This window comes from Melanotaenia boesemani, chromosome 19, assembly GCF_017639745.1.
Source record: "Melanotaenia boesemani isolate fMelBoe1 chromosome 19, fMelBoe1.pri, whole genome shotgun sequence".
Classification (NCBI taxonomy): Eukaryota; Metazoa; Chordata; class Actinopteri; order Atheriniformes; family Melanotaeniidae; genus Melanotaenia; species Melanotaenia boesemani.
In genome coordinates, this window is record NC_055700.1 from 20,129,096 (window position 1) to 20,149,031 (window position 19,936).

Consider the following 19,936-nt stretch of genomic DNA (forward strand, 5'->3'; position numbering starts at 1 on the left):
GAATCCAGCATAAAAGAAGATTTTTTTTTGTTTTGTTTTTTTTTTTGTTTGTTTTGCTGTTAAAACCATATCATGCTCAGTAGCTTTTGCAGTGCGACACTGTAATCCATCATTGTTGTAAGAGGTTGGGTTATGGCTTTATCAGTTCAGGAAAAAATGCATATGGGTTGTAAACACAAAAACAAAACAGTGGTGTTTTAAATAATAAAAAGCTTGTAAAATTTCAAAATAATTATGTCCTGCATGTGTGCATATCTGTAGACCATTCTTCACTAAAACCTTATAACTTTAAAAGGGTGGAATATATTTCACTTCATCCCTTAAACAAATTTTAATTTTCTTCTAATTTTAGTTTTCACAGCTACAGAACTGTTCCCAGATTCCTCTGTAGAAGCTCACATCCAGTATAAGTTTTAACATGCAGAGCAGCGTTGCATATGAAATACAGCAAATGAACTGGAAATGCTAAACTGATTCTACCTTCCGATTATACATTAAGTTAATTTGTTAATTGCATCTTTAAGACTAGCCATCATATCAACATAATTTTAATTTGTTTCTGGTGGGACACGGAGTTTGTGTAGCATTTCTGAGTTTTAAACTGCTTAGTGCAGTACTGCCATGATAAAGAGGTAAAAAAGGGCATGCTGTTCATTATGGTGCAACAGTACTTGCTGACTATGTAAATATGCATATAATAACAAGACAAGACAAGTGTTTATTTATTGAACTCTGACACTGATTTTTTTTTTTTTTTGGTTATTTTGCAAGTTCAGTATCTTCAAATAAGATGCACACTATAACCTCTTCATGTCAGCATGCCCATGCCCAGCTTTTATGCTGAATCTCTCTGTGTGCTTTCAAGTTATTATAAGCTCAAATAACCCCAAAAGCCCAAAAGCTTATGTGTGATGAGCCGCTGTGTCACCCCTCATCTGCAAACCAATGCACCAGTTATTGTTTTGCCAGGATTTGCACAACATTCTCTTTCTCCATCAGGGTTGAACTTGTGAAATATTTACACACAGCATGTCAACCTTACTTCAGTCTTAACATCTCTATTGTGAGCTTCCCCCAACCTTTTTCCCATGTCCCATCCTGTTCTCCAGCTCAGCTGGCATCAAAGACTCGGGGAGAGAGAGAAAGCAGGCTGCAGTGAGTGCCAAAGCAGTTGGATAGTGATGAGTGATTGACGATGTGTTTAGCATACTAAACACTGAAAAAGGGAACTATAATTCTACATCTGGTCCTTGTTCAGAAACTACTATTCTTCTCAGCCCTGTTCCGTCTTCCATCTCTGCCACTGACACTGTTGGAGTGCTTATTTTTTTTTTTTCTGTATACGCCTTATCATTTGAATTGATCAGTCTCTAACGTGCCTCCTGCTGCTTTTTTCCCCAGATGCATATTTTAAGAGAGAGTGAGATGGCACAGAAAGAGAGACTCGATACATAAATACAGCACAAACCCTGAGCATGCAGCTTTTGTAAACCAATCAATGTGGCAAAGGGCCAAATACTTACACAGGCATTTCCTTTTATAAGCGTGGGGACTGTTACAACCAAGTAAATATATAAATAAATAATGGAAGTGTGATTTTTTTTTTTCCTTTTGTCTACACAGGGTTATCAGTTAGTGGGTTTCCTTGGTAACTTGCAACACAAACAGGAAAAAATCTAAAAAAGAAAGAAAAAAAGAAAGAAAGAAAGAATAAGCTGTTTCTGTTAAAGGGCTATAAATAAAATAATAATGCCACCAGGAGGTGGTGATAGAGACCACATTGCTAGTAATTGTAATTTAAAAACAGTAATGTCCATCACTTTAAACAAAGAATGAAAACAAACTGTGGTCCACCTTTACAAGAGAAAACAAAACAGAGCTTTTAACTTTAACTATATATATATATATATATATATATATATATATATATATATGGACTAAGCTTAAAATATATTTTGGCATAAATTGCATTTTCCTAATAAGAAGGTGATATTGTGATGACATGAAATATCCTTCCATGCATTATTGCAAAGACTAGATTATGTTGACTATGCATTATAGCAGGCCTATTCCACTGCTTTCTGGCTTTTCATATTTGTCTCTGTATATGTTCATATGTAAGCAATTTGCTGATTGGAGTGGTGATGCATGTGGGCTATATGGAATCTGGGGCTGGCAGAAGCAGCAACAGCAGATTTATGATCTTATAATTTATAGTCAGAGTCTTAGCACAGCTGTTACTTTTTATGGGTGTGTGTGTTCACGGTTGTGAGACAGAGATGAAAAAAAGAGGCATAACTTTGCTTGTAAAGAAAGAGGCAAGATTATTTACAATAAACATCAAATCTCCTCAGCACAGTCTGAATTAAATAACAACTTGATTTTTGACAGTGAGCTAAATATTTAAACCAATTATATTAAAAAGTGTAATTCCTTAAAGCATAAAGAATTTAATACTAACATATTTAACAATATGAATACAGTACTTGTCAAAAATGTCATATTCATGTAACTTACATAAAAACTTTTAACCTGTTGTCAAGTCTCCAGTTTGTCATATCCACCCTCCTCCCTAATCAGCCTAATTTTACAGCTGCAGCTTTTCAGCAGTGGTCCAGTGCTCTTTTACTCTGTTCTTACTCTACTCTGATAATCTAAGTTTGTGATTGTTGCTGTGTGTGCAGTATGTGTGGGCGTGTTTGATTCAAAGAAAAGGCCATTATTACTTTTCCTGTCAAACTGTGCTTATTTTGTGGTCCCTTTTTTTAACTAAGCCTTTTTTTTTTGTTTTTAGAAACAATAGAAAATAAGCCAAGCAGTTACTCAAAAAATCTGAAACCCGGTACATTAGTTTACTTTTTAACAACTGTTGCACTGTCATACTGAAGAAAGCAAAACAAGGACAAACAAATCCTATCTCATCGTGTTGATAAGTAGACCATACTGCTTAGCAAGATCTCTTTTGTAAGGGTTTGTGAAGCCAGACTGGGAAATGTTTAACCTTGTTTGCAGTGCAAAACTCTGCTGAGGAGGTCTGGGAAATTCAAAGTGGAATTCCAAGAATACAGCAAGAAAACCACACAAGATAAAACAATAAAGGTAGACATTACAAAGTTTCTCCAAAGACAACTTAAGTCATAGCTCATGTTAAAGATAATTACAATATCAATTTTCCTATTTATAGCACAATATCTTCATAATGGTGTGGTTAAAGTGATAATTTTGTGTAACATGGTAGGCCTATTTACATTAGAGATGAGGTACTACATCTCAGGTTCACTGACAGATGTGACTCAGAGTTGGAAAGAATGTAAAGATTGAAGTCAAACAAGAAATAATAAACCCAGAGAATTTTGAAAGAAGCATATTGATTGTAATGTTTTTTGTTAGGAACCAGCCCTGATGACTGATGATAATATAAAATGTTCTTTGTCCATACATTAAATCTATCTAGACCTGGGTTAAAAGGGAAAAAAAAAAAAAAAAAAAAAGATTTTTTGCATCACAACATTAGTGGAGCTGAAATCCTGTGAGATAAACACCAGTGGGAGGATGAGTGGTGGAGGGATGGTGTGTGTGTGGGAGGATGGGGTAGGTGTGGGAGAGTGTATGGTGGAAGGATGGTGAGTGTGTGGGAGGAAGGATGGTGTGTGTGTGGAAGGATGGATGGTGGAAGGATGGTGTGTGTGTGTGGGAGGACAGAGTATGTGAGGGTTGAATGGTGTATGCGTGGGAGGATGAATGGAGGAGTGGAAGGAGAGTGTGTGTGTTTGTGTGTGTGTGTGTTGGTCTGGGGGGGGGCAGGACTGGTTCTCGGGGTGTGCGGCTGGGCGCTGGGGTGTGGGGCTGGCCTCTGGTGGTGGCCGTCTGGGCGGGCCGGGTCCCCCCGGGTGGCGTGCTGGCCCTCGGCCTGTGGGGGAGGGGGGTGTCCCTGCGCTCCTGGGCCCGGGCCCTCTGCCCCGTCTGTCCCGGCAGGCCGGTGCCCGGGGGGGTCGGGGACTGCTGGCCTCGGCCCGCCGGGGCCGGTGCCCTGTGTCCGCGGGGCGGCTCCTGCTGGGGTCTCCTGCTGCTGCCTTCCTGGGCGGGCGAGTGGTCGTCTCTGTGGACCGGTCGGGATCTGTTGCCTGCGGGGGGGCTGGTGGCCTGGGTCTCGGGACCGCTGGCCTGACTCTGGCCTCTGTTCAAGTGAGGTGGCAGCTGCATGATCACTCTGCATGGTCACTCCTTCCTGAACGTCTCCACACAGTCTTTGCGTCGCCGTGTGGCCGAGTTCTCCAACACATCCACACAGGTTTCTCTGCGCGTGTTCTTGAATACAGCAGTTTCACTTATATCTATTATCATATTTTTTTTTTCTTTTTTTTATTATTTCTGTTCTTATTATTATTATTACTCTTACTCTTATTATTATTATTGTTACTATTATCAACTAGTTGTGTAATGACCTACTGGCTAGGATGATCTTAGCTATATATGTTGTAAGTAGTATGGATTACATGGTCTTCTGTATGATGTTTCAAGTCCCCACCCACACTCCCCACACCCTTTCTGTCCCTCTCTCTCCCCTCCCTCTTCTCTCTACTTCTGCAATTTCTATTGCACTTTCTTGCTGTGATGCATGTTCACCTTATTTTGCCTCTCTGTACTTTATTCTATAACAAGAGCTGCTGTAACAAGTGAATTTCTCCACTGTGAGATAATAAAGTCTAATCTAATCTAATCTAATCTACTTTCTTGTCTCTCTCTCTCTCTCTGTCCCCTCCGGTCGAGTCCAGCATTAAGAGTCTGATTTAATAAAGTTTCTCATGTCATCAAGAGGGACTTTATACATGTAGTATAAATCCCTGCTTGATAGAGTAAAATTGCCCAGCACCAGATGGCAGCCAGACAATCATTCTGTTTGCAACGATGCTGGACAAGACAGGTTAAAAAAAAAAAAAAAACACCAGTAACCCATGTTGCCAATTCATAAGCTTATTCATGATTTGTTCATCTGATGAAACAGCTCTATTAACCCCTTCTGTCACAGTATTTTTTTATTTTATTTATTTTATTTTTTGCTTTATTAATATCAGTGGATTTAGAATAGTGAGAAGGATACATACAGTACTGTAGTCAGGATTATGTAAACAGACTAAAAGTGCAGCTACTATCCTGTGTGAGGCAGCAGATATTTTTTTATGACTGGTCCCTTTAACACAAAACTTCACAATTCTGAACTTATTAGTCAGAAGAATAAGGCTTCTGGGAATCCCAAGGCATTCCCAGACCAGCCAAGAGATGTAATCCCTTCAGCGTGTCCTGGATCTTCTACTGGGGCCTCCTCCCAATGGTACGTGCCACCTGATCTCTGGCTCTGCCAGTACCACAAAAAAAAGTCATGTGTTTCCATTTCCCACCCCAGTTAGTGGGGTTTACTGCTCATCCTCAATACATGAGACTGTAATGTATACAGTACAACATGAACAGTATTGCATATGCATTGATTTCACACATTTGCCACATTCCTTCGTGGCATTTCTCTGTTCACATCTTCCTCTTTCTCTGATTGATTTGCTGTTGTTTTTCTTTGTTCTATCTGTATAACCGGTTATAAATGGCAGTATCTGTATTGCTCTATAAGGACTTCTGAGGCATCACGTGTTCCAAACATACTATTAACATTTAGATTTAACCAAGACATTACAATGATTTACATTGTGTCCCTCAATGAAAGTTGTACAGATGTATATCATGCAAACATACTTGTTTACATACAGCTTCACTAGGATGTCAAGGTGTTCATTTCATAAATAACCTTTAACCAGGGTAACGCAATTCTTACTTTCCACCTTAAGAAGACGGATTTCATTACACTACATTTTTTATGTATTTATTTTCATGGAAACTCAGTAGAAAATAGAAAAATATCTACTCCCGTCTAATAGGAAAAGTTTTTTAAAATCCTCTAACACTGCAAACATCTTCAACTTTACTATGTAGTCATCAAACTGACAGCTAACTTGGTTCAAGAAAGCTTAGAAACACTCGAGAGGATCAAAATGTCAATTTTGCCATTTCAAATTTTAGCACTCCTGTTGATGGCGCACACAGGGCAACAGCGGCCAAGCTTTGCATGATTCCCCAGAGCGCCTCCTGTCTGACTAAGTCATCTTTATTAGTTCTTTTGGTTTTCATTGCCTAATGACAGAGTTTGCTTTTAAGTTCAATCAGCTATGAGTAACACTGTTTTTTTTTATATAGATACAACACCCCATAGCTAGACGCTTCACTAGAACATAGGGGCCATTTTACATACAAATGCTTTAATTATGCAAGGACACGTGTTGTCCATCAATCCCTCCATTGCCATGTCTGCTTGTTCTAATGCGGGTTTCAGAGGGTACTGCAGCCTATCCTAGCTGTGACTAGATGAGAGACAGGGTACACCACAGGCAGCTCCATGTCCTCCACAGGGCCAGTACGCCTTGTGAGTATACTATTAATTGCATATTTAGAAGTAGTTTTAGCAATGCACATCTGTATCATATCGTTGCTGTCGGGCACAAACCCCCTATGTCCAAAATTTGTGATTTTTGTTTTCCTTCATAAATCACTACTATTGGTCACCCTTTATGTCTGACTGTAGTTTTAGAAATATTTAACCAAAGATGTGTAAAACACAATACCAAGTTTGATGACATAATATCCAATTATTATGAAAACCATATAGTTTTTTTTCATTTTTTGAAAAATTACAGTTTTGGACATAGGAGGTTTGCGCTCGAAAGCAGCGATATGCCAATTATCCATTAGATAATTACCATTTGATGTGTATTTGTATTTAAAGTTTGATCCAGTTGTCTGCTTATTGAAAGCATGGGATTGAATGAAACTGGTTGATTGTGGAAGTCTGCCTTTTTCAGTTATGGAGGACTTTTAAGGTTAAGATCTTCATTCTCCAACAATGCATTTTACACATCACTATGATTTTTTTTTTTTTTTTTTTTTTTTTTTTTTGAGATTTTTAGCAGTTTATAAGCATAAACTTAAATAATAAAATCAGTATTTGTCACTTATGGAATGAAAATGGGCTGAGTTTACCATAACAGTGTACAAGTGGAAGTGAAAATAGGTGTAAAAAGTCTTGCAAATATGATATAGAATAGTTTTGGTATGCAACAAGAGATTTTCAGACTAAAACGCCATAATAAGTCACAGCCTCTGTTGTTCATATAAAATTTGATTAATGTAATCAAATTATGGGAGGTAAATTCTATATACCAAGGGCAATAGTTTATCTTGCTCATCTCACCTTATAACTGTCAAAATTCCTGGCATGCCTTCCAATATCCACCTAAAGTAATGCATTTATAAGCCTGTTAACATGTTAGCAAATAATGCTGCATTCTGTTGCACAGTATAATTGAATTACAGCCTGACTCTGCCCTGATCCCAATATCTGTCACAAGTATATAGCATGCTGCCTGCCTATCTCCCTTACCTGTGACTCCTTCATGTTCAGTTTCATGTTTCTTTCATGTGTTGGTCACACTCCTCCTTAGCTGTCCATCAGTCCTGCAAGCTGCAGATGTGTCACACTTAATGTTACTCAAGAAGATTTATTTCCTCTTTCCCTTCCCTGAGTAAATCTGAATGTTGACAATAAAGTATAAATGTATTTTAAAACAAATGTACATAATTTTCAAAGCCTGCTATTTATTTATTTATTTTACAACTATGCTTAGTAATTACATTAGCAACCCAAGCGCCAACATCTTAATTAGCACCAGTCAAATTTAAGACTGGTCAGCCTCTCTTAGAATCTAAAAGTTTCATGCATACATGGTTCTTATCATCCCTTATGGGTTTTTTTCTTTTGTTCTGGAGCAATGTCATTTAACCATGTGATCTCCTGCCTTCTATGTTGCAATGTGACCAACAAAATGCATGCTTGAAGATCAGACAACCATGATGTAAAAAAAGCATCTCAAAATTTTAACAAAGTGTCTGAGATTATCTGACTTTAATCACACTGATCCAAAGAGATTAGAGCTATCCACAGCTTTTTCCAGACACAATTTTGAATAAATCCATGTGATTTAGGAAAAAGATCCTCATGGCACACATTAGATAGGCCTTGTCTGAATTAGAAGAGATCAGCTGCGTTTATCACAGGCAGCATTAGAATTAATTAGAACTTGAGAAATCAGGTGCGAAATGATGATGGCTTGTTTAAAGAAAATCTTTAATGAAGTAGACCCTGAGTGCTTTGTTCTTTTTTCTTCTTTTTCTTTCTTTTATCATTACAAGTACATATTGTGATTATTATTACTTTTAGAAATATATATATATACTGATGAAAGGCTCTCATTTAAAAAACAAGATTAAACATGAGCACTAACATAATGGCATCTTCCTTCTAACAAGCTCAATAATTGTGTGTAAGTCTGCACAGCAGGTTCACTCTTCATCAAGATTACCTGCCTGTGGTACAGACAAGCTCTGAGTCAAAACTGTTCATCTGAAAATTATATATTACATAGACAGACAGACAATGATTACAGTCATTATCTAGTTTGGCAGACTCTTGTGATAGGCTACTTTGTCCACAACTAAGCTCTTGTCCTCTGGCATTGAAAGTCCCACAGACAGCATTTTGCATTTCCAGCTGAGCACATCCTAACATGGCTTAACACAATTTCATGAGGAAAGGAAAGGAAAGGAAAGGAAAGGAAAGGAAAGGAAAGGTATTCAGTAGAATTCAGTAGATTGCTGAGACTTAACACTACGTAGGCCAAGAGCTGCCATTTTCGGCTATTTTATTTTATCTTTTAAAGTTGATTAAGTTTTGATCAAATTTTTTTGTTTTCTCATTATTTCGAGATGTGACACCTGATTTCAATTATCAAAACAGACCATATATATATATATATATATATATATTATTCTTTTAATTTACACTGTGAGTTAGAGTGAAACACAATTTTGACCCTCTGTATGTCCTGCACAAGCTCACTTGACTTTTTGACTTTTTTGACTCTTGAATCCATTTAAATCTTAAATCTAACACAGTTATTTTGGTGCCTAAACCGCAGGTGTTCTTACATTGGAGTCAAATAGAGAGAATTGCTAAATGCCTTCAACACGACTCTCACTCATCTCTCCTGCCCCCTTACGTGGCATTTGTTTGCTAATTTAAAATGCCAGGCAATGTGTCACGGCAAAAACACCAAAAGACACCTTGTGCGTATCTCAAAGATACTGATAACACCCATTCCTGTCCTCATTCCCAAAGCAAGAGGCTTTGGGAATGAGTATCTTACGTCACATAACACATAAGTTATTCAACTGAGAGTTCGGAAAGCTTCATGTCTTGTCTGATAAACACAGAGGTGACAGCTACTTCTTTTCACCTGACAAAGTGGAGCTTCCCTGGGAGGCTGTGACGCACACTGAAGCTCACGCCATCCCCCCAGATTCTGTCACTTTCCTCCACAGGAGCTCTGGTCAAGAAGCTGGAGTCAGTGAGGTAGTAAAAAAAACTTTACCCCTGACCAGCCCCTTACCCATCGATGCTGCCACTCACAATAAATGGGGGCTGACTTAACAGACTTTTCTTTAAGTTTGATTTATTTTGTTATTATTCTTTATCAACATATGTACACTCCTATGCATATACGCATTTTATGTGCACTACCTTTAGCAGTATATATATATATATATATATATATATATATATATATATATATATATATATATATATATTACAATCACCATCACTTTAATGGCATGTGGCTGCAGAGGTCATGGCTTTAATGTTTTCACAAAGTTAGTTGAGAGATCTCTTCACTGATAGTCAAAAGTTATTACATCATGTGAAATCTGTTATGCTGCTGAACTGAGACAAGACAGGTATTACTAATGACTGTCAGAGGTGTAGCACAAAATTCTGGGTCATATGTACAAACCCTCTTGATGGGCCCCTATGCTGATCAGTGGTTCCCACACATATTTTTCCTCTCCTCAACCTCATCACCACCTTCAGAGCAACCTTCACTTCCCCTCTCTTCACTTGCAGCTTTTATCTCTCATTCCCTACAAGGATAGACCCCATACAAGCTAAATAGATACAAGACTATCTTAACCTGTTTATACAATAGAATAAAAGCTACTTAATGTGGGTGTTATAAAGATCTGTACCAGCTACCATCTTGTCTTACATCCACAGTGATCATCTGGACATGACGATGGACCTGCTGCTGCTGTGTCAGGCACCAGTCCTTTTTCATGGTCAGATATTTTTTAAGGTATAATCTGAATCAAATGCTCCAACAGCAACAATCAGACTCTGCTTTAGTCATCATTCATTATGGCCTTAATGTTGGAATATTCTCCTTCTAAGTTTTATTTGATTAATTTAAAAATGATGGTAGATCAGTTGTTATTAACATTACAGTTTTGGGGATCTGGTGCATACAGCTGTTCAGACATGATGGCAGTGGCATCTTCACAATCCTGAAGTGACAAGGAATCCAGCTGTACCAGATAGTTCATGATTGATCACTGGGACAAGACTAACATATCGAAACAAAGTGACCTGTTTTTGTGTTTGTTTGTTTTGTTTGTTTTTTTTTCAAGGTTTTTAAAAAATCAAATAATTGTTGGTAATAACTTTGATAAATTTCCGATCATATTTGATCTGTGTAATCCCTAAATGAACCTGACATGCTTCCTTTATGACACCTGCTGCAAGTATCAGCTCAAACTATGTATTAGTTCAGGTGCTCCTTACCTCTCCTCTCAAAGGACGGCCAATTTCCACGAGGTCCTTGTGCTCCTCGTTCCAGCTGCGCCGTGGTTTTATTCCGACCTCCATGGCATGTCAATTCACAATGGGACATGGAGCGTCCGCGAGTGCAGTCAGCATAGATGGATCTGCAAGATCATGAAACCATAGAAGAATTGGAGAATTTTGCAATTCTCCATTTCCAGGATAAACATCTCGTCATCCATGATGAAAGAAAATTGGACCCTTGACCAGTTAATGACACAATGTCTATATAGTTTAGAAACCACAAATCTGCACAAGGACTTTTATTTTGAAATTTACTAGATACTTTACACTTATTCCTGTATCTGATTACGTGCCTGACCCTTTCTGAACTACTGAGCTTGACACGTTCTGGAAGCGTACTCTGGCAAAAATAGACCCGACGCATGTGTTTAGCAAAAAACTGCGACGAGACACTTCTGGGACATTTCTGACACGCCAAACCATTGACTAAAACAGCTGATTAGCCTTGGAGGCTGCGTTGCACAGGAAACACGGTGGACACGGACTTGGTCAAAGTTGGCCTTGAGAAGCTGCTGCTCTTTATTTCATTTCTGTTTTTATCTTTCTTATATTTTCTGATATCCAGGCTTCACTTTCTTAGGGAAAACCATGACTTTCTCTTCGGTGTCGACAAAATGCACAATTCTGGAAGGGTGACAGGGCCTGCAAAGAACATCCATCATTACTGTATATGTACAATTCAATCTGTCACCCCCTTCATTCAACCAGATTGAATGATTTCATTATGACATTAATTAAGTAGAAAAAAAAATAGAACACAATAAAACTTTTCATTCTAGGATTTTCAAGGGCCCCCACCCTGAAGAGAGCCCTGCTAAACAGTACCATCTTTAACACTTTTAGACACTTTGATATCTCTTTATTCCAATATAAGTGCTTTATGTTAGCTAAAATCATTAATTTCTCAATAATTTCTGACATAGTTTCAAATTCATGTTTGAAGTTTCCTCAAAGACTGAGAAAAATTGGTTTTAGTTAAGGGTTTTAAGATTTCTCCCTCAGGTTTTTAGATGCTGTTTAGGTTTTAGGATGCTTTTCGAAACAAAGCCTTAGATCTGAATGGGGTGAAAAAGGAAGATTTGGCATGAGTCTGTAACTGCTTGGGATTTCACAGTCCAAATTTGTTTTGCCTGCCTTGAGCCAAAGTGATTTCAAAGGATGTGCTAATGATCTTTAAGGCAGGGTTTAAGATAGGCCTATGGTTTAAGAGACATTGTTTTGTTACATCACATAGCTCTTGCCTCAACTCCTTGTTTGTTGCTCATCTGTTGGAACAGTTTACATGGCGTGTGTCTATTTATATTTTTTTCCCATCTTCCTCTCTGTTCTGGTATTATTCGCTCTCTACCATTTATGTAAGACTGTCTATCTCCCTACATCTGCAGGTGACAACGTGTCAAAAAAGTCTAAAATTTGCAGTGGCAGTTCAAATGACTGAGTTTGTAGTGCCCAGAGCTAAATGGATTTTATATGTGTTTGGATGTGTGTGACTTTGCTTTAGTGCAGGGACAGAGGAAGGTTGGAACATGTCAGTCTTGTTGATAACTAAAGAGTCTTTTATGGGTGAAATCTCATTAGTGCTAATAACCGATAAGACAAATCTGGTTTACACACATCCTTCATGGTGTCTTCTCAATTACAGGAAAATATACAGAGCAACTTGTATACATACTCTTCCACACCAATAGATACATACATTTATTTATTTATCTATCTATTTTTCATGATTACATAATGACAGTTTGTTAGTTAGAGTTACTATGTGCCATAACAACAAATATCCATAATGTGCATTTATTTGTCAAACCCAGCACCACCTCTTCAAGCTCAAGATTTTCAGCTTATGATAATATGAACTCGGTTCATATATTTTCCTTGTTAAAAGAAAATTTTGTTGACTGCAGGGACAGAAGCAAACATGAAAATGTGAATAGCCAAATATGATAAAGGAAAACTTCATGGTTTTACATCAACATTGCTTATCCAGTATTTGCTCATGATGGGCAACAGAAGCCGGAGGTTACGTGATTTGAACATCATTATATCATTTTGAGTATTATAGTATTTATTGATTGATTCATTTTAAATATAAAATTCCATTAATAATTCCAGTAAAAGGCACCTTCTGGTGGTCATGAGAGCCACTGCATGTGTCAAAATGGCATTCACTAAGGAGATAGCGACATATTACAAAACATTCAAATTAAAAGTTTTACCCTTATAACTATATAGTTTTGACTTCTAACCCAAACCTAACCAGGAAGTGATAAAGTGTCATCATAACATGTTGTTTTGACATGTTAGTAAAACAATTGCTAAATGTTACTCACTAGGATGGTAGTCCAGAAAGAATGTATTTTAGCCCCAACCAGTGGAGTAGTTTTTTTTGTGATCTGACCAAATGTTTTGATAACGCTAATCATAAAAGCTCTTATTATGAAGGTCACAATCTACAGTTGTTTCTGCAGCAAGTGAGAAGTTGAAATCTTATAAAAAAAAGAGTATAAATACTATGAAAAGGAGAAAAATGTGTCCCAGTGTGTAATCATAGCAGTAAATAACTATAAAAATGTGCAATGTGCAGAAATGCTAAGGTTAAAAGTTTTTCCATAAATGTTATACAGGAATTATACTGTTGTATGTACATATTGATGATAAAAGAAATAAAAGAATATTTGTACCTATGTTAACTCACTTATATATTACACTGGTGAACACAGAGCTGTTATTGCACACAGGGTAAATACAGACAGGTGAAATACGATATAGCAGGATCTACCCTTTGTACACATGAGGACCTCAGCAGACACATCTAACACTGCCCCTTTGTGTATTGTTATTATCAGTCCAGCCCAATTTGTTGTTCATGTGGACACCCAGGTATTTATAGTAGTCCACTACTGCAATATCAAGATATAAATATTTAAAAAACAAAATACCAATAATGCACAAATGAGCATGTCAACACAAGCACACTTGCATAAACCCTTGGAGATGGCTGGAGCTCACTGAAGTGAGACTTGGTTTTACCACTAAATTTTATAATGGAAGATTTTTTTTTTTTTTTTCCAGTGGAAGAAGATATCAACTGAAGGGTGCTAAAAGATGTTGACAAGCTTGCTTGTTTGACATGCCAATGAATCCCATCCCGGGTTGAAATGATGATGACTCAACTTTCGCCAAAAAGTTTGGAGGTTAATGTATTTGGGGAATAGCAGAAATGTAGGCTGAGTTAATATTTAATGTGTAAAGTTGGGTTGCCCATACCATGTATTTTCCTACATGTATTTTTTGTTGTTTTGTTTTGTTTGTTTGTTTTTTTTCAAACTAAATTCAGAATCTGATGACTAAGTCTAACCAAACAAGACCAAACCAAACTGAGGTATAAACATGTTCCTTAACCAAACTGCACAGTGACTATGACTTTTTATTTATTTATTTATTCATTCATTCAGCTACAGCTAAATAACATTGTCAAAGCTTCAAAACAGTAATCAACAAAACAAAAATGGGTAACAAATCCATCGGTACATCATTTTTTCATATATATTATTCTTTTGTTGTTCTTTTTTTGTCTATTTCATTTTCTTTGCCCCCTAAAATATTGTGCTAGGAATGCAGACATGATTTATAATATATATTGCGCATGAATATACACCATGAACGTGCATTTGGTTGAGAAGGTTTTCCCTGATACTGTTAAAAAATTAAATAAATTATGCTGAGTAGACCAGGGAGCTGTTTTATCTTTAAAAGTGAAAAAAAAAAAAAAAAAAAAAAAAGAGAGGTAGCTGTGTTTCAGGTTCACAAACTACACAATTAAAATTGACAGTATTGGTTTCAACTAAATGGATTTCATTAGCTGCTTCAGCTATTAGCCAGCTAATGCTCCCACCAAAAGTTTTTGGCTTTTGGTCAACTTCCCAGTGGATCAATTGACAACTTCCTCTTGTCTCCCTCTCCAGCTGCTTCATGGCAGTGAATTAAAGGGAGAGAAACAGAGAAACAGTCCCACAGCTGCTTCAAATAATTTTTTCTCATGTTTTTAATTTAGCTCATGTTCCTTTCCTGTTTTTGAGATTTAAATCCGTGAAACTGCAGGTGACACTCAAACACAGCAAGACTTTGTATTTTGAATGTGTCTTCTATTGATAGGAATCTTTTTGAGGAAAGTTCAACTCTGGTGCATCCAAGACTTTGCAGAAATCCTGGATGGTGTTAGGAAATTGCATAGTGAATGGGCTTTTAAACAGAAAATTGTAAACTATCTACTTTACAGATTATTTGGCAAGAAAGCTCACTCACCAACACTAGAGCAAAGTGGGGGAGCAAATCTGGTTGGACTGCAGCTAAAAACACATCTTCTTTCCTTTGATTTAGCTTTGACTCCAGATCTTATTTGCATGCTTGTGCAGTGCATGCCTAGACTATGTTGAATCTAAGTGAGAAAAAAAAGTGTTTGAAGTGTGTGAGTGAGACAGGAAATTTTGGGGGGATTTTTGCTGACATACTTCTGAGAAAACATGTTTCCTCAATGGGCTAGTTGATGTTTAGATTTGTGTTTAGACTGTTAATGCCCATGAACTGTTTTCTATAACATTTTTCGAATTCTATATTTTCCCACTGAAACACCAGGTTTAGTCTGTTCTTATTTCCCTCAGTTAATTTTTTTTTTTTTTCTTTTTTACATTTGTTAGTTTTTTCTGTCAAAAAACTGTATATACCCACATTGTTGTTTAGGGACTTTATAACTATAGTGTTATTTATTTATGCTGCAGTTGAAGTTTACAGTTTGTATGGAGACTGAAGCTACAATAATAACTTGGTGATTATGATGATTGGTAATACAGCTGCATTCACATCAGTTATAACCAAGTAAGCTGCATCAGGGTAAGACATTTACAAAAGTATCCTCATATTACTTTGTGACCTTTAAGTACCCCGTATGGGAATAAGTTTGAATCTTGCCCATGGTGATTGCTCAATTGCCATTCTAATTACTTTTCAATCTAACTTACATTGCCTTTATATCTGTTAATTCTGACAGCGTCCCTATCCATTTAAAAGCCTATTAGTCTGTCTATCCACCTTCTGGCTATCATGTCTGCTCTTCAACCTGCTTTCCTTCTGGCAGCTTGTCTCCTTTTTACAGCTGCTTTAGCTGACTGCATGTATAGTGATGTTTAAGTATGTCCCTGCTGAGTGCCTGAGGAAGCTGATATATGAGCGGCAGTTAGCGCTGCTTCCTGCCTTTTGGGACTATTTGTCAAAGATACAGATGTTTTTTTTCTTCTTTTTCTTTTTTAAGCCTGTTTTAACAGTTTCAATATGTAATCATCAGAATCCCAATAAATGAGAAAAAGAAAATATGCAGTTTAGTTTGTGTCCCAATGCTTTTTATTTATTTATTTTCAAATGAAGAGCTTATGTGACAACCATGTGATACTAGATATTGTATGCAGTCATGATTGAAAAAAGTACTATGGTTCCTGCATTCAAACACTTTCCAGTTATTGACGATCATGATTAACAGCGGACATAAATGAATGTGGTACATTTTTAAATTACTGGGGTTAAATATAATTAAACTGTCACTGTCTTTAATATTGCACTTTCCTACTAAATATAGATAATGAAAATAGTTAGGTGTGATGTTAATTCTGCTCCTTCATCAGTTCCCCTGCTATTTCGCAAGAAAAAGTCCTGTCAGGACATTTTACATAGAAACATATCAAACAAAATGAGCATGCCACTAATTTTTTTCTAAAACATCCTGATTCCTTATTTGTTTAAATTTGGTGTGTAGTTCTGGGAGAGACACAATGGATAACTAACACACAGGGAAAAAGGGGGCAGTGCGTCTGTGTGTGTGTGTAACTGACAAGTGAAAATAAATCTGGATAATGTATCTGTGCTGACGCAACACCACAGCCTTTGCCAACACAGGACACACATAAAAGTCCACACACAACACACATACACTATTCTGATACCAAACACCTTTTAAGCTAATTGGTTCTGCAGTAGTGATGCAAGCAATCCCTATGACAGAAAAATCTCCAAACGGGCTCCTTATTTGTGAAGAAAATATACAGAAGAGATAAGAAATTGTAATTAAAAAAACTCACTGTAATTAATTTTGTGTTTTTGAATATGTTGGAAGAAAGTTGACCAGAAGCCTATTTTGCAGGATAAACCTTATTACTTTACGCAATAACATACTGAGTCAAATATAACATTTACTTAACTTTTGTTTCTTTGTTTCATGACCAGTATTTGCAGCCACCGTACAAACTGAATTGATAATGTAGAAATACAGTTAAGAAGGCTAGTGCATGTATATTGTACATTTCACACAGCGGCAATGCATTTTACCTAAACCAGAAGAAACAGTCAGAAAAGAAAATACATATAGTTAGAGGTCAGAGGTCAACAAGCGATACAGCATCCCCATCACCACCATCTTCATTATCATTATCACCATCAATGTCATCGTAGTAAAGATAAAGATTGAATATGCTTTAATGTCCAATGGGAAAACTTGTCTTGGGCAAAAATGCTACTGTAATAAATAATTAAATTGCTTGTCAATATATAATATTTTGATGGCAGAGAACCAGAGCTAGCCTACTTGGGGGCAGGCTAATGTTCAAGCTTAGCTTAGCTGTGTCTCAAAGGTCTGATAGAGGCTCCAAAAAAAAAAAAAAAAAAAAAAAAAAACACTTCATATCATATCACTACTTTGACTGTCTTGAAAAATCAATAAATATATCAGTGTCAATGTAACTAAAGAAACACAACTATACTAGTACTGAACATGAAATTAAATAAAAAGAACATGGTATACATTAAATCTAAATAATACCTTATTAAACCCCCTCCCCAATTTCACAAGCACCCGACCCCCACTGCCTCTGGTTGGCTAACAGTAAAACTGAGATCAGCTGAGCCCTGTCCATACAGGCCGAGTGTATTTAAAGAATGAGACAGAAAAAGAGAAAGCTAATTTAAAGGGATGGATAGAGACAGATATACATAGATAGAGACAGGGTTCCTTTTTTGTTACCATGGCTTGGCCTTTTATTAAATGTCCCTGCAGAAGGTACACACTTAAATCAAAGCGCATTCAGGCCACCAGCCCCACGGGTTTTCAGGGGAAGGACCCCCACCAGTAGTAGTAGTCTCTGACATCTTGGTATCTACAGTGCAACATATTTACAGCTAAACACATTTAGAACAAACCCATTTCTTCACATTTTCTTCACAGGCTACCTCCCACTCTGAAATATGTTCTAGTACAGGGGTGGCCAACGTCGGTCCTCAAGAGCCACAATCTTGCAGGTTCTCCATGTATCCCTGCACCAAAACACCTGACTCAAATTAAATGGATCCAACAGCCTATAAGGATCTGCATAATGACTCATTAGTTTAAGTAAGGTGTGTCAGTGCAGGGATGCATGGAAAACCTGCAGGATTCTGGCTCTCGAGGACCAACGTTGTCCACCCCTGTTCTAGTACTTTATTTCCACCTGCTGCCACTTTTGACTGTTAAGATTGCTTCTGTTGAGATGTAACAGTGTAGAATTAATGTAGGTCGCACACGCGTGCATGCACTCACACACACATAATAATCACAAAGATGATGCATATTGATTATTGGGTTATTAATGAATTGAGCAGGGCCAGTACATACAGAGACAATTCAGCCAGCGTTATGTAAACAGATTTATAACAAAAGGGGAGACCATAAATAAAAGAGGACAGTGAAATCAACAATTAACAGCAGTGACGTGCGGTCAGGAGAGGCGTCGATGAAAAAGAAAAAAAGAAGAGAAAAAAGTACATAAAATAAATATTAATATTTTCTACTGATCTGTGTTAAAAATGCATTTTCAGTATGACTCTACACAAAAATGGCCAAATTTGAGAATTTCCCAATCAAATACAGGGCAGAATTCCTGGGTGAGGCAGTAGCGAGTTGTGCCACCTCTGATAACGTGATCCAGTATAAACTGGGTTGCATGACGCGTGCCCATTTCTGTTCCTCAGCATAGAGCCAATATGAACGTTACAGAAATATTTGTTATACCCCATCACTCTCCACAGTCTGTGTAATGTCTTTAATGTATGTGTGAGAAAATTATTCCTGCTTATTGTACAACAAAGTGCAGAGAAAAGTCAGCAGGTGAGACAGGCAGTACTCTGCCTCACCTCAAGGGGGCATAGCTGCATGCTGTTGGATGAATAGTGAAATAAGATGGTCTTTTCAGTTCTTACAATCAACATTCTTTGTTCACCTGCTGAAAAAGTGACAGCTCTCGGTTTGCTCTCTTTTTTCTGCCAGCTCCTCTTTACCACCATCCACTCATCAGGGCTTCCTACATTCTTCAGGACCTCCCACAAAGCCAGGCTATGGAAGCTTAGCTTGAATTAGCCTCAAGTAGATGCAGCTGAAATGTGTTTAGGCTAGGTTCACACTGCAGGCTGAAGTGACCCAAATCCGATTTCTTTGCCCCATGCGACCTGTATTGTCTGTTCATAACAGTTAAAATGACACATATCCGATTTCTTCAAATGCGATCCAGGCCACTTGGAAATGTGGTCCTAAACTGATGCATATCTCATCTTTTGCCAAGTGACTTCAGTCCAAACGGCCAGGTCACATTAATCCGACCTTCACGTCATTGATACACATTGATAACATTGATACAAAATTGTTTACAAACTCCTTATTTGTAGCGAGGCATTCCCGATACAGCCAGATCCTGTCTACTGCTGCTGCCTCAGTGATCAGGCATCTCACTTTGACTTTCATTGATTTTATGATTATTGCCTCCATTATTTCATGCCTTGTGGAGAATTTAACTTGGATCGCTGGTCAAGCCATCTTTCAATATAAATGACAATATTTAAAGTGCCAAGCAGAAGTGCATCAGCACGCTGCTCTTTTCTCCTCCTCTTTTCTCTGTAAGTTGACTCACTTAAAATATTTTATAGGCAATGGAAGTCTGTTTGTATAGTACATTTTATGTACAACACAATTTAAAGCGCTTTACATAAAAAATTACAACATTACAGCAGGGTACAGAGGAAGCATTA

General features: G+C 37.4%; 1 long non-coding RNA gene across 1 annotated transcript; it reads left to right on the plus strand.

Moving 5' to 3' along the window:
• The first annotated feature begins 2,673 nt into the window (after nucleotides 1–2,673).
• LOC121629507 lies at nucleotides 2,674–19,389 on the plus strand. The gene is made up of 4 exons (XR_006008383.1): nucleotides 2,674–2,683; nucleotides 17,111–17,124; nucleotides 18,271–18,274; nucleotides 19,303–19,389. It is a non-coding gene; the product is annotated as an uncharacterized LOC121629507 (long non-coding RNA).
• The last annotated feature ends 547 nt before the right edge of the window (nucleotides 19,390–19,936 follow it).